The 26,305-nt window shown below is 37.3% G+C and overlaps 1 protein-coding gene across 1 annotated transcript in view; it reads right to left on the bottom strand.

Annotated features, from left to right (window-relative positions):
• Window positions 1-26,305, bottom strand: part of CNTNAP2 (contactin associated protein 2) — a 1,802,564-nt gene that overhangs the window by 837,852 nt on the left and 938,407 nt on the right. The window lies entirely within an intron of this gene.

Genomic DNA, 26,305 nt, shown 5'->3' with positions numbered 1-26,305 from the left:
TTAATTTAATAACTTATTTTCTGGTTAGCTTTACTTGTCTCTACCATCATAAAATGGATTTATGACTTTTGTCTAATGTCTCTCTTTTTATAAACTGTTTTTGCATTATTAATTTTTCTCAGTAAGAACATATGGAAAGTACAGTTGATAGAAATGAACTATTTTTATAGTTATTTGTGCTAATTGACCACTAATAAGCATGGGAAACAATACCAGGATTATCTGATCATTTACCAGTACGGTATCTTTATAATGAAGTACGTTATATTTAAATAAATAAAAAATAAAAAAATAAATCAACAACTCCCACCCCTAACAATCACATTTCATTGATGCTTAGGATAAAGATCTTGGGGAACAAAAATCCTATCAAGCTCTCCATTACACAGGCAATAAAGTTTCTGTTTAATGTGTTTATTTTATGAAGAATAATTAGAAAATTAAAAAGCATATAGAGAATGGCCACCGAACATAAATATCTGGAAAGAGTTTAAGAAACACGAAGAGACAGAGAAGTTTATGAGGGTCAGAATGGCTTTCTTTGACCTTTTACAGTTCTGTGCTCTGTCAAGGGAAGTGATGTTGTGTTAGTCGGCTCCAGGTAGAATAATGTAGAGTCCACAGGTAGAAGTAACTTGAAGATAAGCCTAGCAGGTAAAGGCCTCAAAAAATGGAATGAGAGTAAATCAATAAAATGTTGATGACGGCTCTCAGGCTCTGGTCTGAGGTCTGCAAACCAAAGCTTACAGACCAAAGGCAGGCTGCTGCGGTACATTTTGGTGCAGCCTGGTAACTAAAAATATTCTCACGTTTTTAATAATTAAAAATAAATAAAATAAAAATGTTAATTTATATGCAAAAATTATATAACATTCAGATTTCAGTGTCCATATAAAGTTTTATTGGACTATAGGCATGCTCACTTGTTTACACATTGCCAGAGACAGAGTAAAACCAACAGCGGCTACAGAGACTGTTTCCCTGGCAATGCCTTAACTATTTACTGTGTGGTCCTTTACAGAAAAAGCATAAACCAGTGGTGGCTTTATACTATCAAACAGAAATGCTACTTTAAAGAAAAACATTAAGGCCTTTTGAAACTTAGAAGATAGTCACATGTAGGTAGTATTTACTAGTAAATATCATTACAAATTATACTGGTAAATATCATTTCAAAAATCACCTCTCAGGTATTCATTTTAGATGTTCAAATTTTAATTCAGTATTACATATTTGAGCACATTTTATTTCAACAGAGAAAATTAAAATTCCTTGCTCTAAAGTAACTTGTAGTAAATGAGTTCTAAACTATAAAATATGTATAATACATATACACAGATAAATATAAATTTTTTGTGCTGAAATTACTATGCAAATGTAAAACCTTATTCTAAAATTAAAATCAGGCCCTGGCTCAATAGCTCAACTTCTTAGAGTGTCATCCAGATACACCAAGTTTGCAGGTTCGATCCCTAGTCAGGGCACATACAAGAATTAGCCAATGAGTGAATAAATAAGTAAATCAATAAATAAGTGGGGTTTTTTTCTCTCTCTCCTCCTCCTTTCTCTCTCTCTCTGAAAATCAATAGAGCAGTTAAAAATAAAATTAAATTAAAATCAGTTAGCTGTGTGACAAGTAATAGTAATGTTTACTGAAAAACTTCCTTCTCAAGTAGTTGGCCTGTATCTTTACCATAACGTTTTTCTCTCAAGTACAAAACTGGGTTTAGCATGGATTAACCATAAAAGAGCCTGGTTTTGATTCTGGCTTTTGTTTTTGCCTTTACAATGTGATAAACCCTGCTTTAAAATGCAATTTTGGGTCAGGATCTCAAGTACATGAATTTTACAAATGTTCACTCCACAAATTTAATTCTAAATAATCACACATCAGAGGAAGTCACCTGTAAGATGTCTTTAGCTGACAGTGTCCCATCCTATATGGTAGACCAGAAAGCCTTTCTAAAAATCCCTGTGAAAATCTTTTCTTCACAAAATTAATTTATGAAAGAAGATCATCAGCTTAATTGTTCATGGCAAAATATCTATTATTCCAATCAGATTAAAATAAAAAGGTTACTTTATTTTCTCCAGGAAACTTAATTACTAGAGACACTGGACTGAAGATAAAAGCAGCCTGTTGATAGCAGCCACTGCCACATCTGAGCCTGAACTGTGATTTCTATTCATTTTAGTTCCAATTATTATTTTGAACTTTTCATGTTAATAATCATCCAGAGGCAAGCTTCAGCAGTCTGTAATAGGAATGGGCCGCAAATATAATGAAGCCCATTCTTCAATGGGGGAAAGAATTATCTAATTGCTCAAAATAAAATATGCTACTTCTTTGAATTTTTCTTCATCTGCATGTTATTAAAAAAAATAATAGCCCAAAGGCTCACTCTAGAGACGAATCTAATTTCATGGTCTCTGTATATGCAAGTATTTATAGATACACTGTTCTAAGCTTTCTAGGGCAATCACTCTGGTAAGAATTTTACTTGCATTTAACTCACTTATAATTCACAGAAAATTAAAATATATAGATATATATTTCCAAAATAAGTAGGTGAGATAACCGAATCTAATAAAATGTAAGCATCTGTAGCTAATAAATATCAGAACTTCAAATTATAATTCAGATATATCTGTTTGGTTCCAGAGGCTGAATTTTTACAACAAACATACAAATATAAACAAAACAAAAAAGAAAGTATGTTATATCACCTCTGTGTATCTATGGTCAAGTTCTCTTCCACTGTGCGCACATGGGCACGTGTACACACACACACACACACACACACACACACACACACACACACTTCAATTTGCTGCCACCACTGTATAGGAGCTCAGTTTCTGGTGATATCCTTGCCTCACGCAGTATGAGGATTGCATGTAAACTGAGACACCATCCAGTTTCAGCATTTGCACTGTCAGATTTCTGTTGTACTGGAAGATCACATACTATATGTCTTTCAGTATTTTCTCTATAAAAATATGTTAATTGCTTTTAGAGAGAGAGGAAGGGAGAGAGAGATGGAAACATCAGTGAGAGAGAAAAATCCATTGGCTGCCTCCTGCACGCCTCCTACTGGGGATTGAACCCACAACCTGGGCATGTGCCCTGACCAGGAATCTAACTGGGGACCTCTTGGTTGCATGGGACAATACTCAACAAACTGAGACATACTGGACAGGGCTTTTAGTATTTTTTTTACATTGGTGTTTTTCTCTTAAAATTGTAATCAGTATGGAAATCTTATACTACAGGGTTGAGAAGCAAAGTCTAGCATTTTCTGCCAAGGCACATTAAAATAAGTTCATGAGTATTAAAACCATCACTATATGTTGTGAAACTGAGCAAAGGGAGCTCTGTGTTGACTCTTCACTTTATAATGAGTGGATCAGTGCTCTTAAACCTGCTATCTTGTTATTAGTTTGTAGAGCTAAGACTCTAATCTAGACCTTTTGACACTCAAGAAGCAGTTTTCCCCACTATTCAGAACTCAGCTGTCAAATTTTATGAGGAGAAAAAAAGAGGAGGCCATCGTTTCAGCATATTTCACCTCTGCCTGAGTCTATTCTCTCCAATGCAAGGGAGAGTCAAACAACTTTGCGTGAAAGACGGACTACAATAAAATTATATGACCTCTCTTGCTGACTTGCTCCAAAATGTGTTTTCCATTTATCATTTCCTAGATCATCTTCCATTTTGAAGAAGTAGTACAGAATTAGTTTTGCATCAGAGAAGCTATAAGAAATCACCTCTTTAAAGAATTTTAGAAATTAACAATATTGCTTAATAATTTTAATTCATATGAAATGAAACATTAATGACATTTAAGAACTTTTGAAATTCAATACCATATGGAAATCACTCAGAATACCACAGCTGATCAGATCATTGATATAAGATATAAACTTACAATAAATACCAATACATTTATTCTGGAAAGAAATGTACTATCATTCCAAGTTTTATTAAAAATATCAAAGAACATAAATCATAATGAACACATCACTAGATAGGACTAAAGCAGCACTTCTCCTTTGCTGTGAAAGAGGTGTTATTCCTCCACTCACTACCTTTAGCCAATGATTGTCCCTGAGAAGGGAGACACCCACCAAGGACCCATACCTGCTACACAGTGGGTTCCTGATGGCTGGACAGTGGATCAGGACAGGCCTGATAAAGAAGGGTGCTAATGCTTGAACTTAAAAAAAAGAGACTTATGCCTCAAATTTCCCGAGTGCCCACACATGCCTGGCGCCATCTACACACACTGCATGTATAGCTGTACTGACTCTTCTCAACAGTGAGCAGCAAGGGAGCCGAGCACAAGAAACAGTGTTGTAGTTAAGAGGGCTAGTCCAGGAGCCAGGGTTCTGCATTTGCTCCTGTCTTTGCTAACCTGGGCAATTTACTTAACCTCTCTGTGCCTCAGGTCTCTCTTCTCTAAAATGCAAATAGCAATGTCCACTTTATAGATTTCTTTTGAGGAACAAATGAATTAGTATTTCTAATAGCACTAGAACAGAGCCTAGTGACTAGGGAAGCAGTAGATCTATATCATTAGATCAAAAAATAAAGAAGCTTTGCCCAGCCAGCACTGCTCAGTAGTTGAGCATCAACCTATGAACCATGAGGTCACGGTTTGATTCCCAGTCAGGGTACGTGCCCAGGTTGCAGGCTTAATCCCCAGTGTGGGGGTGCAGGAGGCAGCCAATCAATGATTCTCTCTCATCATTGATATTTCTCTCTCTCACCCTTTCTCTCTGAAATACATATATATATATGTAAAAGAAGTTTTGATGTATTGTTTTCACAGAAGAGGAAGCTGAAACTTCAGTTGAGTACTTTTCTTTGGATTATTACCTCACAATTACAAATATTGGTATATTTGTTATAAATATCCTTCTAAACAAGTGTAATACATTTTAACAAGTTGACATCATAAATATCCACATTTGGGGCACCTGAAAAGAAAAAGTCCTAATGTTATTCTAATGAGCATTTGAAACTTAGAAAAAATGTGTCCAGTGACAGCATTACACATGGAAAAATTCCTGCATTCAAACAACTTTGAGGTAAAGATGACTTGTTCTGCAAAAAGTGTGCCAGAAGTCTGACAAGGTTAAGACAAGGACACTGCTATTAAGGCTGCATGTAAAAATTTATAGATGCGAGTTAGTCAAAAGGTACTCTCAATGATCTTGCTGGGGAAATGGGGGGACTGCCCTATATTGGGGATTATATTCTATTCAGACACATATGAAACATGCCCCTATAAGAGACTGAGCTAGATAGAGAAGGGGTGTTTGGCCTACAGAGCCACCCTTAGTGGGGTAGAATAGAACAATGGTCAAGGGCATGGACTCAAGCCAGACATCAGGATACAAATCTCATTTCTGCTCACCTAATAGCTGGGCCTCCCGCAAATTAACCTTTTAATGCCTCAGTTCCCTTCTCTGTGAAATGGAGATAACAGAAGTGTCTGCTCCATAGGGCTGCTGTGAGGACTAAGGGCATATATTATCTTTTAGAACAGTACCTGGCACATAATTAACATTCAGTAAATATTAGCTATTGTTTCTTATTCAGTGAGTGAGCATAGCTCTCTACATGTCAATTTGTATTGTTGAACTTTAATTCTATAATCGTTAGCTGTTATGAAATTATTACAATTGGTTTTCTTTATGAATACCTCCCTCCTCAATATAAATCCAGTAGTGTAATATCAGTGGTGAGGAATTTGAATATTTGAACAGGTAGCTCCCAATATATCTCTTGTTATTATCAAATTCAACTGTTTTTGAAGCCAATCTTGAGCAAAATGAGTTTTGTAAAACTAGATTATTTAATAGATATGGTTCTGAATGTCTGTGTAATATTTTCAAAAATTAAATCCAATTTCAAGCAAGGATTTCTCATGATGACTACCTTTGAGGAGATTGAGATATACCACAGTATACATTTTCTAAAATAGTTTTGTTTAAAAAAATACTATTGCAATACTCTGATTTAATTTTAAACTGAAAGATTATTTGATGTTACTTTATAATAGATCCCTCCATTTCTTCACCAATTCCTAATGATGAAAACTTTTCAGCTGTACATTACAAAAGGAAACCAGTATTTTCACAAAGACATTTTTTTTAACCTAAAACCAACATCTTTAAAACCACATTCCACCTTCTGGTCTTAATTTTTCTCATAAGATGACTAAATTGTTTTACAATATTTTCTCTAACATCTCCCTAACTTGTAATTGTTAGAAAGGCTTGTTTAGTATGCAAATGTAAAATGTTAATGAAGCATATTCTATCTAGGCTGTCTCTCTAATAGCATTATTTTTAAAGTGAGACTCTTGAGGTGGTTGCTTTGATTGAACTAGAAGAAACAGATGTTGCTCTTATTAAAGACAAGAAGAAAAGACTGGTTTAATGAATATTGAAAAAAGAAAGTATTTAAAATACAGTAGCAAACCAAGATGTAACATCTGTTTCAATATGTTTCAAATAAAATTACAGTGACTAGAGTTTTCAATCTTTTTGCTCAATCCTCAATCTTAAAAGAAAAATGTCCTGGAATATGAATCCATCTTTAGGCAGTTATGTGCTTCTCTGATATGTAATATACCTCATAGGTTATCAGTTAACTATTTATGCAATAATAAAGAAAAGGAAGTATGCATCTCTATATAAACATGTCACATACTATATCTTTTTTTATCTACATAAATTCCATATCATCGGGAAATTGATTCAACTTAATCTTGCTCACTTCTATATGCCAATACAAACTGCCTTCTATAATATATGACCAATTACAATCAGACAGAACATGAAATAAGGTTCTTGGGCAGGCACGGTATACTTCTATTTTTTTTAAGCTGAAGAAACAGCTAAATGTGTTTCTGTCTCGGTATAGACAGAATGTCACCTTAGAACATGCCTTTTCTGAAAGAGCCACTAGAATGGAACCTTTCACTAGGCTAATACACTGGGGAGAGCACACTTCATGACATTTTTCATGAGTGGCTAGAAATGACCCAGTTGCTTATTTAATCTGTAGAATCTTAGGGATGGGCAGAGTCTTTCCTTTCAGGCACCCAGAATCTTCTGAGGAAAAAAAAAAAGGCTCAGATTAATCAATTTTATTGCCTTGTCTGCAAGTTATTCATTTGGGGGAACTTTTAAATTTCTACACTGAAACCTCCAAATCATTGCCAAGGAAATTAAACCTCAAAATAAATGGAGATATATACCATGCCGTCCTAATAAAAATTCCAATATTGGCCTTTGTAGGAAAAGATATATAATATTATACAATGTATAAGGAAATGTAAAAAAAAAAACTTAAATATTTAAAAAAATAAAGCAAAAAGAAAAACAAAATTAGAAGCTGTATCACATGATTTAAAGACTTGCTATAAAACTATAATAATTCACAAAGAGATCAGAAATAGACCCACACATATGTGGTCCATTATTTTTTGACAAGGCATAAGGCAACTCAATGGAGAAAGATAAGGTGTTTTTGTTTATTTCTTCATTTTTAAATTATGTGGGAACACTGAATGAATGTAGGGGGGAAATGTATCTCAATTTTCACCAAACACAATACATGAAAGTGAATTCTAGATGGGTTTTAGACCCAAACACAAAAGTCCTACTATAAAACTTCTGAAAGATAACAGAATACCTTCAGGGCTTGGGGGTTATCAGAGATTTCTTACGTCATCAAAATCACCTGTTAAATTTGGCTTCACCAAAATGAAGTATCCCTGCTTATCGCTGGACATGGTTCAGAAAATTCAAGGCAAGACAGACAGCAAAACAAAATAAACACACATATTTGATAAGAGGACATATTACAATAATACACTAAAAGCTCTTAAAGTCAATAATTGAAAGATAAAGCTGGGCAAAAGTCACATCATGCATAAAGATGTATTAATCCCCCATAAACACATGAACAATTGCTTGACATCATTAGTTATTAGGGGAACTAAAACCACAATGACATACATTTTACAACCTCTTCAGTGGCTAAAAGTTAAAAGGACTAAGTAAGGATCTGGGTTAATCTGTACTCTTGTACATTGCTGGTGGTATGAAATTTTGTTCAACCATTTTGGAAAATTGGAAGTTTTAAAATTATTAATCCTATAGCCTAGCAATTCCCCTCCCAAATATTTACCCACCAAAATAAAAATATATGTTGTAAAAACGTTCATATAGGAATTTTTTGGCATCTTTATTCACAATAGGCCCATGTTCCTCAGTGCAAGAAAGCTTAGGTAAACTTCTTTCAGGTCCAAGTTATAATGCTGTCAGCCATTTGTTCAGTGTTAATGAATCAATGTACGTATGTATTAATCAAGGTAACTTTAAACAGAAACACACATAAAACAAGGTTATGTACTGATCAATTGATGCAAATGTTGGGATCAGAGGACTGTAGGAACCTAACCCTGTATTTCTTGTAGGAGCAATGATTTAGTGCTCACTAAGTCAGTGTTTGCAATGACCATATAGAACATAACTCCTGTACAATGAATGGATTTAGGGAGACAAGATTGAGAGCAGGGAGGCCTACTAGGAAGCTTGTACAGTAAGTAGGACAAGAGAAGATGGAGGCTTAGGCCAAGGTTAGCATTGGAGAAAAGTGTTCAGATTTGTTATATATTTTGTAGGTACCATTGACAGGTCTGACTCATTAATTGGTTATCAAAAATTTGATAACAAGAAAAATATGAGACTTAAACAATGGAGGGGAAATCAATGCCATTTAATTAATCAGAGACTGGGGTAGGGAGTCAATGATGGGTATGTCCATTAGAAATCTAAGTAGAAATGTCAGGCAGACTGTTGTACATTTGTGTGTGAGGTTCAAAGAAGTCAGGTCTAGACATAGGCACTTGATGGCATGAGCATAGATCAGAGGGCTAGATAAGCTTACCTAGAGAGATAATTAAGACAGAGAAGAGAAGAGAGGTGGAGTACTCTAAACTTAACAAGCTGGAAAGAGGATAAAGGTCCAGGAAAGAAGACTGAGAAATAGCAGCAAGTGAAACAGGAAAACAAACAAACAGGAAAATGTGTTGAGAGATTGTTCCAAGGAGGGATGAGCTACTAGTAAACCCTTTAAGTGCTTCTGAGATATCAAGTAAAACAAGGAGAAGATTTGGAAATATGGAGGTCTATGGTAACTGGAGTGGGGTGAGGAGACTATGATAGATGGGAAATGCAAGGAGAGAGAATGTACAATCCTTGAGTAGTTTAGCTACACGGTGAAATAATTTTGGGTAAAGTCTATATTGAAAACCTGAAGAAAACCATGATTCCTGGCCTACGAAATATCCTGATTCAGAGATACTAAAAGTGTATATAAAATAGCAGGGGTTTAGCTCTTTGTTCAGGTTAAGAACCATTTTTTATAGAGTCCATAATCGTTTAATTGTACCACCTGACTTCATTGGGCAACGAGAATATTATCAACTCAGTTATGCTTTCTGGAGTCATTTTTCTTATTCTATGTTTTATATTTAATGGCTTATAGATTATATTTTCTATTCCTTAACTAAAAAAATAAATATGGCAGTTAGTTGGTTTAAATTTAATTATGTATTATTATTGTTTATAGTCACTGTTTGGTTTCTGTTATATTTTATTTTTTATGTTTTTATCTTTATTGTGGAAAGTATTACAGATTTCTCCTCTCCCCGACACCCCCCCACCCCCCATTGACCACTTGTTTCTGTTTTAAAGAGAAAATTGTTGATGTGAAATTATTATACCATTTTGGGAAAATAATTTGTCATTATTAACATTAAAATTTATTTTTTAAATTTAAACTAAGTCAGATTTAGTCTTTTATCTTTGTTTCACATATGTCTCAGTGAAATTGCAGTATCTTACAATTTTCTCTAAAGGCACAAAATCATTCTTGTTTATAGGAAACTGACACTGTCCAAATGGCAAGGGCTTTCCAATCAATTCCTCTTTTTCCAAGGGCATACCTATGTGAAATGCTGTAGAGCATGTTAAAAAAAAAAAAAAGGGTGATGATTCTCAGTCTCAAGAAGTTTGCCTTATTGTGCTCTCTAGTGAGATTTAAATACTTAAACATACATTTTCATAATTTCCATGAAATATTCCCTATATTTCATAAGCTGGAGTTGAATGGCACAAGGAAAAAATAAAAAAAAAACATATAGAGAAGGCAGAATGTAGATGAGATAATTTTCATATCCAACTGGAGGTCATTGACAAGCAGTAATATCAAATGTGGATGTACTCTGATTTTCTGTAGCCGAATTGTAATATGCTGTTGGAAATGCTGATCCCCCATCTTCATGGCTGCTAGAGAAGTGGATAGAATGAGAGCACATGACCTTGTCAGTGTCCCAAAGGCTACATGATATATTGGAGGGTGACTGTTCTTCCATTCTGTCACAGAAGTAATATTAAAAAATACCACAGAGGCCCTAACTGGTTTGGCTCAGTAGATAGAGCATTGGCCTGCAGACTGAAAGGTCCCAGGTTCGATTCCGGTCAAGGGCATGTATCTTGGTTGTGGGCACATCCCCAGTAGGAGGTGTGCAGGAGGCAGCTGATCAATGTTTCTCTCTCATCGGTGTTTCTAACTCTCTATCCCTTTCCCTTCCTCTCTGTAAAAAATCAATAAAATATATACTTTTAAAAATACTATAGAGAAAAAATACTAGAATACCATAAATGAAGATAATGGAAATTTAGTTAATTAATTCTTCAATCCTTTTTCTTATTTTTCTAAATGTTGATAACAAATTAAAAGCTTAAAATGAACAATTATCAGAATTTAAGATTGGGTTTCTTTAAAACAGTACACATCATGAAATTCTCTCTTTTCTTTTAAATATTGTTGAAAGTGGTCGTTTCATATTAACCACAGAGGACTGTAATTTTAAGTGGCTTCGGTTCAATAGAGGCTTTTTACACCTGTGTGTGCTGAAGAACCACAGGGAGAGCACAGTTTCTCCTCAGAGGCTATCCAGCCACTCACAGCTCAGACTCTCATGAGTTCAGAGAACAATCATGATCGGAGTCCTGCCGTAGAAGAGAGATATTAAAATGTTATGTTGAGGGACAATCCTTTATGATTTGAGTGTAAATCATTATTTTTAAATTACATCATAAAATGCCTAATTGAACCACAGTTTTTCATTTCAGACAATTCTGACTTATTGCCCTTTAATAGAACTCTGTTTTTACACTTGCCTCTGAATAATTTTTATCCTTTACTCAAAGCAGTGCCTAAATAATTTTTTAAGCCACAGACATAGGCATAAAAAATCCATCTCTGCTTTTCACAGTAGCAATTTTTCTGCAAACCTCTCTACTACTTTTTCTACCACGTGACTCCTAGCGAGAGAGGCAGCTTCTGCTATTTTGGCTCAATGGTTTCCTCCAACTGTGAGCATTGAACCATGAAGGGCACATCTCCATATATTTATGAACTATTTCTTCTGTAATCTTCAATTCAACAACAATCCATTTTGAGTGTCAACTGCCCTCTGGTAGTTTTTCTCACTTTTGGTGGCAAAATGGGATTGGAAAAATGCGACAAGTGAGCATGGTAAAATAATATTTGTGTGACTCAAGTTTCACATATATTTAGGCTATAAATTTATTCTATTCACCCCTTCTTGTGGATTTTAACCTAAATGTGATAGGTGTTGAACAAGATTAAAATTTAAAGCTAATATTTTTAAAAATTAATATTTTTAGTATATAATAAATTTTAAAAATAGCTGTTTTACTTTTTTAGTATGGTTTCATGGATTGATATTATATACATAGATTGTGTGTGTGTGCATGCGTGTGTATACGTGCACAGATATGTAAGTCCATTACATGACACATAAGATGGAAATATAATGTTAGAATCTGGATAGCATGGGTACTAATATTACCTGAGAAAATTACTTTACTTCTCTGTCCCAGAAATTCTTATCACTAAAATAAACTATTCATACCTACTGATTACAAGATTCCTCTCAGCTCTAGACACTTAAAATAAGACTGAAATATATTCCTATGCTGTATAGGGTAACAGAAAATCACTGACAATGTATCGATTTGATAAAGACATGTTGAGCACATTAGCTGAAGTTGATTACTTTGGTCTATAAATCTGTACCTGCCCTTATGGGTGACTCTACACATTAAACAAAATGGTCATGCATACCCAAAGTAGATTAAAGAGACTGCCTGAGATGAAAGGAGAAAAATCACACTAAAAATAGAGATAGTTATTTAAATTGTCTACTTTCGTGGATAGGAGATGGTAGCTGCTGGTAGCTTAATGGAAAGTTGGGAGTATATAGATGGCAGACCAGGGAGATGAAGCCAGTGCCACAGAAAAAAAAAAATAAAACAAAACAAAACAAACAAAAAACAAACTTATGATCTGAAAGGCAATTCTTTGCCATTTCTGTGATTTAACCTAAGTAGTAAAGTCACAGAAAGTCCTGGGAAATTGAAGATAGAGGTAAGGTTTTCAGTAAGAGAATTTGTCCCTTACTGCAGAATTCTCTGGAATACTAACCGAGGGATTGTGAAAAGATGCCACCCAGCAGTATCCCACAAGGGGAATTCCCTGAGGGAATTTGTGTTAGATTAGGTACTTTGAAGCACTAAACTTCTATGATATAGATGAACAGTGATTATTTTCTTATTAACAGGTCATGTCCTATCTCTATCTAAAGTTAACATTAATAACATCTACAGATGGATTTTTTTTCTTGACATACAGCACAATTATATTTTGTTAGTAGTTATTTACTGAACATTGTTTCATGTTGGTTGCTAGATGAGCAACCCTTTAACATCAATTACTGAATTTAGAAACAATCTGGGGTGTTGATAATGTTCTGTCTCTTGATATAAGTAATGATTACATGAGCATATTCAGTTTTTCAAACAACTCAGTGAGCTGTGCATTCCTGATTTGTACATGTTCTATATGTACAGTATAGAGGATACCTTGGAGATATTTCAGGTTTGGTTCCAGACCATCTCAATAAACTGACTATTGCAATAAAGCAAGTCCTAATATTTTTGCTGATGGGTTTTACCTTCGATTTGTAAAAAATGCAACATCTGTGTAATGCAATAAAGCAAAAAGCCAATAAAACGATGAATGCCTGTATATCAGTAAAAGTTAAAAATAATTCAAGATAAGACTCTATGGAGTACAGAACCTCATTGAAATACCTTAGCCATGTAGAAATGTTGATGTTGCTGTTATCTTTAAGGCCATGAGATAGATGTGTACTGAAGCCATCAAAAACTTATGAAGTATGCATACAATTATAGAATATTAGAGCAATAACAATTTAGCTATCAATACCATTAATTTAACATGAAGTGTCATATATAAGAAAATAAAAGATATTTAGGGACTGTGTTAGAGAAAGACATCATAACATCATAAAAATTCTGAGGGGACTTCAGGACACATTCAGGGCTTTAAAAGGTTATGTCACTTTTTTAAAATATATTTTATTGATTTTTTACAGAGAGGAAGGGAGAGAGATAGAGAGTTAGAAACATCGATGAGAGAGAAACATCGATCAGCTGCCTCCTGCACACCTCCCACTGGGGATGTGCCCGCAACCCAGGAACATGCCCTTGACCGGAATCGAACCTGGGACCTTTCAGTTCGCAGGCCAATGCTCTATCCACTGAGCCAAACTGATTACGGCAGGTTATGTCACTTTTTAAATTATGTCTAATTTCATTTCTAAACTTAATGGCTTTCCTTTCCTTGATTAACTTATCAACCATGATTACAACCCTTTTGTGTCTCACAGTTATAGGGAGTATAAACTGTTTTAACTCATAGAGCAAAAATACTTAAAGGAGCTCCTGCCCCCCCCCCCCCCCAAAATAATCCTTTGACATAAAAATATGTACTTTCTTTTTTTTCTGTTTCTTTTTAAAATTATATAGAGTCTACCATCTTTCCGTCATATAAAATGACTCTCTTAGGTGTTCTTGGTTCCATTTTTTCTTGAGCTCACCATGTGTGTATCTCTTAGACAGAAAGGTATAAGCAGATGCTTAAATATCCTAACGTTCAGGTCTTGCAAGCTCACCACTGTCATAGTTCATTTAGTTGAAATATTCTCAATCTGTTTTCTGATTTCTGATATCTGAGAGAGAATAATTTCATTGGAAACTATGGATCACAATGCCAGTGATTCTCCAGAGAGGCCAAGCCCTTTGGTGGCTGGGGTTATAAATTTGAAAGAGCATATATGTAACTTGAGAAAGGAAATTCAAGTGGCTGATAACTGATTTATGCAGATTATACTTTTTATACATATTTTTATATACTCCATATTTATATAGTATACTAGAGGCCTGGTGCACAAAAATTTGTGCACTCGGGGGGAAAGGGGGCTCCCTCAGCCCAGCCTGTGCTCTCTCGCAGTCTGGGACCCCTCAGGAGATAACGACCTGCTGGCTTAGGCCTGCTCCTGGGTGGCAGAGGGAAGGCCCAATCCCTAGGTGCAGCCCCTGGTCAGGCTCATAGCAGGGCCAATTGGGGAGTTGGGGCGCCGCCCCCTGTCATGCACAGGGCAGGGTGGATTGGGAGGTTGCGATGCCACCCTCAGTCACGCTCAGGGTAGGGCCGATTGGGGGGTTGGGGCACTGCCCCGTCACACTCAAGGCAGGGTCAATGGGGAGGTTGCGGCGCCACCCCCTGTCACGCACAGAGCAGGGCCAATCAGGGGGTTGGGGCACTGCCCCCTGCCCCCGTCATGCACAGAGCAGGGCCCATCAGGGGGTTGGGGAGCTCCCCCCTCTCATGCACAGAGCAGGGCCCATCAGGGGGTTGGGGAGTTCCCCCATCACGCACAGAGTAGGGCCAATAGGGGAGTTAGGGCACCGCCCCCTGTCACACACAGAGCAGGGCCAATCAGGGGGTTGGGACGCTGCACCCTGTCACACACAGAGCCGCAGGGTGATCAGGGGGTTTGGGCGCTGCACCCTGTCATGCTGATCTGGTGCCAGGAGACCTCTTGGTTCCGCTGATCCCGGTGCTGGGAGGCATATTACCCTTTTACTGTATAGGATAGAGGCCTGGGGGCCGGCTGGTTTGCCCTGAAGGGTGTCCTGGATCAGGGTGGGGGTCCCCACTGGGGTGCCTGGCCAGCCTGGATGAGGGGATGATGGCTGTTTGCAGCTGGTCACACACCCTTCAGGGTGGGGGTCCCCACTGGGGTGCCTGGCCAGTCTGGGTGAGGGGCTGAGGGCTGCTTTCAGGCTGGCGGTTTTGACTGAAGCTCCCAACCGCTCCTTTTTTTCTTTTTTCTTTTTCTTCTGGGCCAGCTTTAGCTCTGGCTCTAGCTCTGAGGCTTCCGCTGCTGGTTTGTTTGCTTTCTATAATCGAAACAATGTATAACTTCAGCTCTGAGATCCCAGCCGGCTATATTTGTTACAAAGTTTCAAACTGCCAGCTCAGAGGCCTGCAAGGCAGGCGGGGAACGTTGTAGTCTGCAGTCACGGGAGCAAGCAAACCTCATGTTTGCTTCCAGCTGCCTGGCTGCTGGCCGCCATCTTGGCTGACAGTTAATTTGCATAAGGATATGCTGATTAGCCAATGGGAAGGGTAGCTGTCGTACGCTAATTACCATGTTTCTCTTTTATTAGTGTAGATAATAAAAGTGCAATATGATAATTAGACCGGACATTCTTCTGGACGACCTTTGGACTAAGCCAGGGCTGCAAGGGAAGCCCGAGTCCTGGGTGCCTGCTGGTGGCCAGAGGGAAGCCCAGGACCCAGGTGCTGAAGAGCAGCCTGGGTCCCAGGTGCCAGAGGGAAGCTGGTGCCGGCAGCTGGGGAAAGGAAGGCCTACTCTTGCATGAATTTTGTGCATCAGGCCTCTAGTATACTATAAACATAGAATATACACTAAGGCTAATAGCTAAACTCAATGTCCCCTTTGTATCTATCTGTCTTCAATAAGTGTCTTAAGTATTCACATACTAACGAATTTCCAAGTTAAGCCATATTCTCTGAAAACAAAGAGGAATAAGAAGACCAAATTCAGGATGAAGAAGGTGAAACAGTATGCCAAAATGAGCTGATTAAGTAGCTTTTGGCCTAAAGTTGACCTTGGCTGTAACCTCTTTCCCTTTGAGAAAGAGGATCTCATCCATCCTTCAACAGAGATTTCACAGGAGGACATTGGAGTCCACAGGTTAATAGGGTGGTGAATTCCAGTTGCTAGTTGCCCACCTGACCAATATTATACTGATTAGAGAAAAAAAGGGGGCTATAGGTCAACTCACTGAAAACCAATTCTCTAAAACTGGATTGATCAAAAATAATTCTCAAAAGAATCAATTGATGAATGACTAACTCACCAAATGCACTAAATTTACCAATTATCATGTAATTGTGTTAGAGAATATTCTTCTTGAATATATAGTCTATGAATATGAATCCATTCTTCTTATAAATATATTCATGGATATATTTCTTTTAAATATATTCAATATATGTGAATATATTAGTATTTTAAGGATTGTTCAATTTATCAAAAGCTAAGGGTCACAGGTTTAGTCTTTAATGAATATATTCATGAAGAACATATTCATGAGGAATATAGTTATGAACTGAATTATCCCATGAATATAGTGAAAAAGGATATACTTCATGAATTCTTTAATTCATTTATTTAATACTATGTGCCATGCAATGCCCTAGACACTAGGCCACATCAAAACAAAGTTCCTGACCTCATAGAGCATAAATTCTTCATATGTTTAATGTCTTTAAAGAATAATTTTTAAAATAATTTTTTGGCAAATAGATTTTTGTCAATTTGTGAATTTGTCTGCATCGTGCGAGCTATGTTGAGGACTGACTACACTGAATGCTTATGATTTGTTATGAAAACCTCACAGCAGGATTTGATCCTATTGGTCTTTATCAGCCTTTGTTGTGAACTTGGATGAAATTTACGTGTGAACATTATAAAACAAAAAATTAAGATCTCATTCTGAAAATGAACTAAGGAGTAAATCAAGACTCACAAAGTTAGGACAGTTGCAAATATTATTCAGTAAGTTGCAAACCTGGGATTAAGACCCAGGTTTGTGGACTGTGAGTCATGGATTCTCTCCCACTTTCTAGAGCTTCCACTCATCAGTATTTGCACTTTCCAAAACTTGAGACTTTAGTAGCTGGATTTAGCACTGGTAATTAACTCAAATTTCTAAAATAATAATGAAAATATATCTTACTTTTAATATTAAGTATATATTTCCCAGTAGCTTTATTTTTTAAAGCAAATTATGGTAGACATATAATACATCTAAGCAATTTCTATGTTAGTGTGAAAATAAGGTTAATGTGACTATAACAGTTATTGTTACTAATTCTTATTTTTATTAAGCGATGAATAGCTTCATTAAGTAATACATTAGTCTTTTTTAGTAGCTTCATGAAAGAGAGAACGATGAAACTGCTTGAGTTAAGCTTTGTGTGGCTTTTAAAAGAGAAAATGTTCTTTCCCAAAGGGCACTCCAAAAAAAAATCTAAGCTGAACATTGTTATTCTTTGAAAAAATCATCACGACAAAATGAAAATGCTGGCATTTCAGTAGGCCCTTTTGCATTTTATTGAGCACGACTTCCACCAGGATCACTGTGGCCTGTTAACAGATGTCTGCATATGAAGTAGTTTGTCAGGGGGCCTCAGGTTTTGTCTCTGAACGGTGCAAAGACAGAAAAGGGATTCTGTTCTTATTTTCCTATATACGCCTCAGTTGTTTTTTATTTCTTCCCAAGGGATTCTCAAAAGGAACCCAAGCAAACAGAAATTAGACACCAGGCCCCTCTGCTTGCCATTAATTTTCTTGTTGGTTTCAATAGAGGTTTTCAACTCTGTCAATGTCTCAGCTCAAACAAAACTCATGGCTACACAAGAAATCATTTAGGGTGAATGCCATCATTTGGAAATAAACATGATTGAAATCATAAATAAGGGGGAAGAGTCCACTTGACTTCATTGTAGGATCACTTTTCTTTTAGGCAAAGTTGAATTGGTTCATTCTGTTATACAGACAGATATTAAGAACAAATTTTCTTTTATTTGGGCTGTGTCTACACATTTGATGAGAGATCTCTTTCTAGTAACTTGTAAATATTCATATTTTCCACTCTGATTAACAAAGCTTAGTCATAATATCAGCACTATAAGAGAGAAGTCATAGTGATTTCATTCTTAGAGCATTTATCTGTCTATCATCTCTATCTATCTATCTATCTATCTATCATCTATCTATCATCATTATTATCTATCTATCTATCTATCTATCTATCATTATTTAAACCTCATCCTAGGACAAGCTGAGAGAGAGAGAGAGAGAGAGAGAGAGAGAGAGAGAAACTGGCTGTCCCCAGATCGAACCTGCAGCTTGAGTATGTGCCCTGATTGGGAATTGAACTGGCAACCAATCAATTGAGCCAATCCGATCAGATTGAGCATTTACCATTTAAATTGGTTTATTCCAAAGCAGATCTGGTGCTGTAGGGAAACCAAAGAAAGGTGACCAGGATTGTAACAATGCCTGCTGTATGGTGTGAGCATGCATCTTCTTGGGATGGGTTCATGTAGCAACACTATGAGACAAGCTAGGATGATTCTTCTTCTTTAATTAGATAATAATCAAAACTATAATTCAGTTCCTAGTATGTCACAACAATGAGATCTGAATAAGTTAGAATAAGTCTCTCCCTCATGAAAGTTAGTTGCTAGATGAAAATGCATTTTATATGATTACTAGAGGCCCAGTGCACAAAATTTGTGCACTGGGTTGGGGAGGTCCCTCAGCCAGGCTTGTGCCCTCTCACAGTCTGGGACCCCTCGGGGGATGACCACCTGCTGGCTTAGGCCTGATCCCTGGGGGATCAGGCCTAAGATGGCCATCAGACATCCCTCTGGCAGCCCAGCAGTCCTCAGGGGATGTCCACTTGCCAGCGGGGAGCAGACCTAAGCTGCAGTCGGACATCCTTAGCGCTGCTGAGGAGGCAGGAGAGGCTCCCACCACCACTGCTGTGCTGGCAGCCATCAGCCTGGCTTGTGGCTGAGCAGCGCTCCCCCATGTGGGAGCGCACTGACCACCAGAGGGCAGCTCCTGCATTGAGCGTCTTCTCCCTGGTGGTCAGTGTGTGTCATAGTGACCAGTCATTCCCAGTCTTTCTGCTGTTAGGGTCAGTTTGCATATTATCCTTTTACTATATAGGATAGAGGCCTGGTGCACGGGTGGGGGCCAGCTGGTTTGCCTCGAAGGGTGTCCCGGATCAGGGTTGGGGTCCTGCTTGGGTGCCTGGCCAGTTGGGTGAGGGGCTGAGGGCCATTTTCAGGCTGTCCGGGACTGAAGCTCCCAGCCTCTCCTTTTTTTCTTTTCTTTTCTTTTCCTGGGATTTATTTACCTTCTATAATTAAAAAATTGTTGCCTTCACTGGGGTTCCCAGCTCTGAGGCCGCTGCTGGCTGAAAGCAGGTATCTGGGGTTTGTTTAGCTTCTATAATTGAAACATTGTTGCTTTCGGGCTCAGAGCTGGGCCGTGGCAGGCCGGGAACCTTGGCTTCCTCCATCACTGGAGCAAGCAAGCCTCCTGCTCGCTTCAGCTGCGTGGCTGCTGGCCGCCATCTTTGTTGGCAGTTAATTTGCATATCGCCCTGATTAGCCAATGGTAAGCGTAGTGGAGGTACAGTTAATTACCCTTTTTGTCTTTCATTAGATAGGATTATATTCTACAGGCATAAACATAAGAAGTACTGACAATAAAACTGTGACGACCTATTGCCTAATTTCATCACATATTTACTGAATACTATGAGAAAAACAATATTTATCAGCAAGATTTATAATTTCTGATTTAAATCAGTATTTTAGAAATGAAAGATAGTCTTGCTGATTTAGCCTGTTCAAGAACTTAAATCATTTTATGTTTTCCTTTGAGAAGCTAATTTTTAACTGAGAGAATATTTTTAATATTCATCCTATGCAGAACTTTGTAATGCATTATCTGAAATTCAAGTACAGCTACCACTAATAAATTTATGTAGATTTTAACAACATGTTGAAATTTAGATAAGTATCACTAACATATTTGGCATACTATTATAAAGATAATGTTCAAAGTGATTAAATTTGGAGTTATTTAATCATCTTCATTATACTTCTTATTTCAAGTATGTATTTTTGGGTGCATCTAGCAAGCTATGTATAATTATCTATGTTCAGAAAAGAAGCTAATTTATATTTATTCATTTTTACAGTAAAAAAAGGTAAGTTCCATTTTGTTAGGAGTGTAAATTATACAATTTTATCATAGATGAAAAATTAAAAATATCATTTATAATTTTAGAGCCATTTTTAAAAGTAATTGTGCAAGTTTTACTACTTGATGTTTTATGAATAGACTGAGATAATTTTAAAAATTCATTAAAATAGATTAGTTTAGTGATCAACACAAAATTGTATAGATATATTATGGAGAAAATAATCATGCCCTTATTAATGTTCAATAGAAATGTTTTATTTTCCCTTATAAAAGTGAAAATTTCATTCAACATAAAATTGTGCCAAATGTTCCATGAATATTTTGAAAGTATGTTTTTTATTTAAATAAAATCATTTCATTGAACCATTTGATTTTGTAGAGAGAAATATTTTTTCTCCTACATGTGTAGGGAGATAAATGATTAGAAAGGAAATAAGAATGATTCTGTCTTCAATTAAATTTGAATGATTTTACAACAAGTATGTGGCTGTTTGGTAGTTTCAAGTTCTGGTGATCATGGGGGATAGGAACTATTGGGAAAACTGTCCAGAATTTCAGAGATACTGAATTTTAGATAGCATATGTTGAGAAATATTAAAATAAGTAGATATTTTCTAGTGCTGAAATTTTAAAAAGAAGAGAGACAATAAACTATGGAATGAATGGCTTACTTTCTTTAGAGGATATTAGGTAAAATGTCATGGGAAGGTTTCCATTTATGGAAATGGATGCTAAGGCTACTCCAAATGAAGGGAGTGTTAAACATAGAGGAATGGAAGTTTAGGAGGTCATTTTGTATATAATTTCTGCCCCTTCCTGAGCTCTTTGAACACAGAGCTGAATATACACGAACTGCATATTTTTATATTTGAATCACCAGACTATAAATGCTCAATATATATTTGTTGAATGAACAAATGGATATGTGTCCTTAAGTAAGATCACTTTTCATACAGGAGATAAGAGGAGAGGAACTGGTTGAATTTCAAGTTAAGAAGTTTGAACTCTATTCAGAAAAAGTTTGTGGAGTGGAAAAGTAGCATAATTAGAGATTTCTGGAGAAGATTAATCTAGCAGCTATGGACTAACATATGAGTAAAAGAGACACTTTCTTGTTTACACCATCCCTTCAGATAAAGATGTTTATAACATGCATGTACAAATTTTTAAGATAAATGAGTATTAAATACTATGCTTAGAAACCTGAATTATCTCCACTCAACAACCAAAAATCAGAGGAAAATGACACAACTCAGAACTTCAAATAGGATTAAATTGGGAATTTTTATTCTCATTTTGGTATTTTATTCTGTGATTTACTCTCAAAAATTATATTTATCTACTTTTAGCCACTGTAATATTGTGGCTCTTCTCTTTTTCATACCTATCTAGTTTTTACTCCTTTTCTGAATTTCTTTTCAAACATTTAACAAGGCTCATTATTACATACTAGAGACCTGGTGCATGAACTTTGTGCACTGGAGGGCTGGGGTCCCTCAGCCTGGCATGAACCCTCTCACAACCCAGGACCCCTCAATCAGGCCTAAACCGGCAGCCAGACATCCCTTTTGCAACCTGGGACCGCTCGCTCCTAACCGCTGGCCTGCCTGCCTGCTCAGTGCGCATCATAGTGACCGGTCACTCTGGTTGTTCTGGTCGTTCCGCCATTCTCATCACTGGGCTTTTATATATAAACATATCTGAACTCTGCTGCTGTGACTACGTAAATGGAGAACTCAGTCTGATTTTGAGACAATCTTAAATGTTCCTATTTACATTTCAGCTACTTATGCATGCACTTGGTTACAAACTATGTGTACATAGCCATAGTTGGTGAATCCCCCAAACATTGCAAGCACATCATATTTCACTCACAGGAGGAACAGAATACTAGCTGTCATTGGTGTTTTATGAAGATAAATTATTGAACCACAAGAATCATGAGATGAATTGTGCCACAGTACTTGCATTTCATCCCTAAAGGCATTGTGGCACTGTCAGTTAAACACTGGTGAGCACAACTTAGTTTTCATTTCTAACAGCATTATTGTCACTACTGACAACCCTACTCATCACGGGAGAAGAGGGTTCTTCCTGGGAAGCCCACAGGGCCCTACTGCATTACACATTCTGTTCTTATTCACAGTCTCTGAGCTTCATTTATGGTTCTTTTTTTTCCCCTTTGCCAGCTGAACTCAGTATTTGAAAGAATATTTTCTCATATATACAGATGCACATATAAAAGTGTATAAATACAAAGAAAACCTAACATAGTCATTAATCTTGCCATATCTGTTCCCAAAACACAAGAGGGGCTCATGAACTCCCAAGCACACTTGTATTTTAATGAAATGTTACGTTGTTATGGTAGAAAACCAGGGCTACAATCTAATGATGATACAGAGAGCATCTGTGTCTGTATGAAGGCCATTGTTCCCCAATATAAGTTCCAAATTTGGCACCAGATTTACTTTTGCAAGCTATGGCATAATGTAGCTGAGATAATAGTCCCTTTCCTTAAGTTGATTTACACTGTGTCAGGAATAAAGAAGTGCTATTTAATTCAACTTACAAACACTTTGTTACTCTTAATTGGGTTTAGAAATATATGCTTGGGATATAGTTCTTTTTAAAAGATGTTCATATGTGTTCATATGTGTGTGTGTATATATACATGTATGTATATATGAGTTGCAGCTTTAAAATCAAAGCATTCTACCACAATTGTTCATTTTCAAATAATAACAGTTACACAATTAAAACAATACAAATAAAAACTGGAGCCACCCAACCTAGACCAAAATGTTAGGCAGTATGGTGATGTTCAGGTAGCATCAATCCTGCTGCTCAGTTTAAATTATCCCTGTGTCAGGGCTGGGAGTGGGCCAGGGAGCAGAGCACAGGACTCCTAAGACAGTTGCAGTGGCATTTGAAATGCCAGACTATGCCCTTCCTTAGTTCAAGGTCATTCAGGGCCTAAGCATCATCTGAGGAAGCAGACCAGATGAAAAGCGGAGGAGTGTCCTTAGGGCCTCTCTCTAAGGCCTACAAACCACACGTCGGTTTGTATACTATCCTTCCAAACCAGATAACTTCACTTAACAGACATAAGGAAATGGGAGCATCTGAAAAGATAAGCCATCCAGATGATGAATAAATTTGGATCACACCACATAAATGAAGCTTGAAGAAATTGGGGGTATATGGCAAGAGAAAATTCAAAAGGTAGAGATATGCTCTTTCTTATCTCCTGAAGACAAAAATTGATCCTGATCCCTACCCTCTAGTACTCATGTGGCAGGGATACATATATGTAAAAAAAATAACCTGGATGAGCACTCAGTACTGACATAGCGTCAGGTGAGATAACACTATTCAGGACATTTGGAGAAGATTTCAGAGAAAAGGTAATAGTTGGGAGGAGGTTGCCAGAGAAGCTAATTAGAAGAGTTAGAAGGAGAAGGCTTGTAAAATTCTAGGATGAGGAAATAATAAATTCAAATTAAGAAGCTATAAAGAATACACCCTGGGAACAGTGTGTGCACTCTGGCTGTGATCAGGGGGCCTGGGCCAGAGGCAGATCTGAGGATTAACACTGCGTGTGGACCAGATGTGAATGTCTGCATGCCACAGAAAGACATTTGGGCATCATACTATAGAATTTGAGAGAATTTGAGAGGTTACTTGAATTTCTTTAATGGAATCAGTAATCTCAGTGAAGCTGGAGTTAAATGGAGAGAGAAAAAACAACACTCTTATTCCTGCTGTTCCTCAAATGAATGATATTTTAAAGGAACATTAACTTTCTTAGCAGCTAAGACAAGGATCTATTCCATTTAACAAGGTGTTAGCATGATCTAGACAAGTTGTTCTCTCATGAAGCTACTTAAATTTCTATTTTAAAAGCTAAAGTTCTACATTGATCATGTTACTCCAAAGGTAATGAGCTGGCAGAGATGCAAGGTCATCTACAAATCCACACAAAGCTGACTTGTGAAAAAATCAAGCCATAAAGAGCAGTTCTATTTTCGTTATCGGTGGGGGCATCCCATGAGGAAGAGAGGACACATGGAGTGAAAAGAACCTGCAGATCCCAGGTGGAAGGACTCCAGACTGAAGCCATCATACCAATGAATCCATCAGTGACCAGTGATGTGATCTGATTTTAAAAGACAGTCATGTGGCTCATAGATAGTACTGATTGAAACTAGTGTTCCCTTTTGGTGTCTTCACTCTCCTCCATGGGATTTAAGAAGCCAGAGAAGGAGTATTTCAGTTTAAGCAGAAGGCTTCCAGTAAACGTGGAAATATACGCTTGTATTTACATGCTTTCAGGCACCAGTGTAATTTGGTGTTCTGGGCTACATAATGAAAAGCCATTTTCTCAGGCTTGAAAAGACTGGTCCTGTTGTTATTAATAGCCCTTGAAATAAGGACCATTAAAAAGTGTACTTTGAAAAGCAACCATAAATATCCATGACCATGAAAATGCTTTAGTCGAGAGAAGATGCCTAAACCTGAATTGTCTTATTAAATAGAAATAAGTGTCTTTGAAAAAAATAATACACAGGGAGGCAGGTGCTAGTCACTGTGCCTATCTAGAAGTACCCACTTCAAAACAGACTTCACCCCAAGTTCATGCTGAGGGGTGGCCATCGATGGCCATATGTCCCCCTCATGAGCCTGCATCCCTTCTGCCTTTAGATGGATGGATGAATTGAGTCCCAAGGGTCAGAATTTCTGTGTGGCAAGCAGGTGCACCATGGTGTAGAGACTGAAGAAGGCACCAGGCAAATTTTTAAAAAAGTTTTTATTGATTTCAGAGAGAAGAAGGGAGAGGCAAAGAGAGACAGAAACATCAATGATGAAAGAGAATCATCAATCAGCTGTCTCCTGCATACTTCCTAAGGGGGATCTAGCCTACAACTCAGGCATGTGCCCTGACTGGGAATCAAACCATGACCTCCTGGTTCACGGGTTGAGGCTCAACCACTGAGCCACACCGGGTGGGCCACATTTTTTAAATTTTATTAAATGAGCTCTCTGGAGTTAGACATTGATCTGTCTTGGCTACCATAAAAAAATACCCTCAAAGACAAATGATTGCCCACAGATGATTTTGCACATAAAGTTATCCCACACAAAAAGATCCCTGGAGTCTGACTAGATTCAAAGAGGTAGCTTACCAGAAGCTTGAGGGCTGAGAGATGCAGACGTATAACCTATAATACATACATGTGAGCCAGGGCATTCACAGGAATAGCCTGTGTTATGATCACTGGGATCTTTTGTTTGAAATGTAGGCTCCCAGCCTGACCCTGAGTGGTGTAAGACCCTCAGTCTGTTGAGAGAGAGGTTTATGGGTAGTGACCTATCACCAGGACTGAGACCCACTACTGAAACAGTGTTGTCCCATAGAAATATAGTGTGAGCTACAAAGACAAGTCACCCATGTAAGTTTACATTTTCCTGTAGCACATTTAATAAAAACATAAGAAATGTGACTTAATTTTGACACACTTCATTTAACCCCATATATCCACAATATTATTGTTTTAGTATGTATTTAATGTGAAAAGGTTACTAATGAGATACCCTGCATTCTTTCCTTTCATGTGAAGTCTTCTACATACCAACACATACAAAGTAGTGGACGCCTGCAGGCTCATTTCAGTTTGGCCTGGCCACACCTCAAGCGCTCCTGAGACATGTGTTGCCAGCACTCATGAACTGAACAGCACAGGTACATGAGTCAGGACTCTGCTTTCAGTACAGCTACTATGAATGCTAAACCTGCCTCAGGTTTCAGTTACCTGGCTACATGGGTCTTTGTCATTCCTCCCTTTTAAGCTCCAGGGCCTGAAGCCCTATATCCCCCATCCCAACCATTTTTACCCAGTAAATTCCTATCCGTGCTCAATACGACTTCCTCTTTCTTAATAGCC

This window comes from Myotis yumanensis, unplaced genomic scaffold, assembly GCF_028538775.1.
Source record: "Myotis yumanensis isolate MYYU_CA2020_CCGP unplaced genomic scaffold, mMyoYum1.0.hap1 SCAF_9, whole genome shotgun sequence".
NCBI lineage: Eukaryota > Metazoa > Chordata > Mammalia > Chiroptera > Vespertilionidae > Myotis > Myotis yumanensis.
This window is presented reverse-complemented; position numbering and strand designations above follow the sequence as displayed.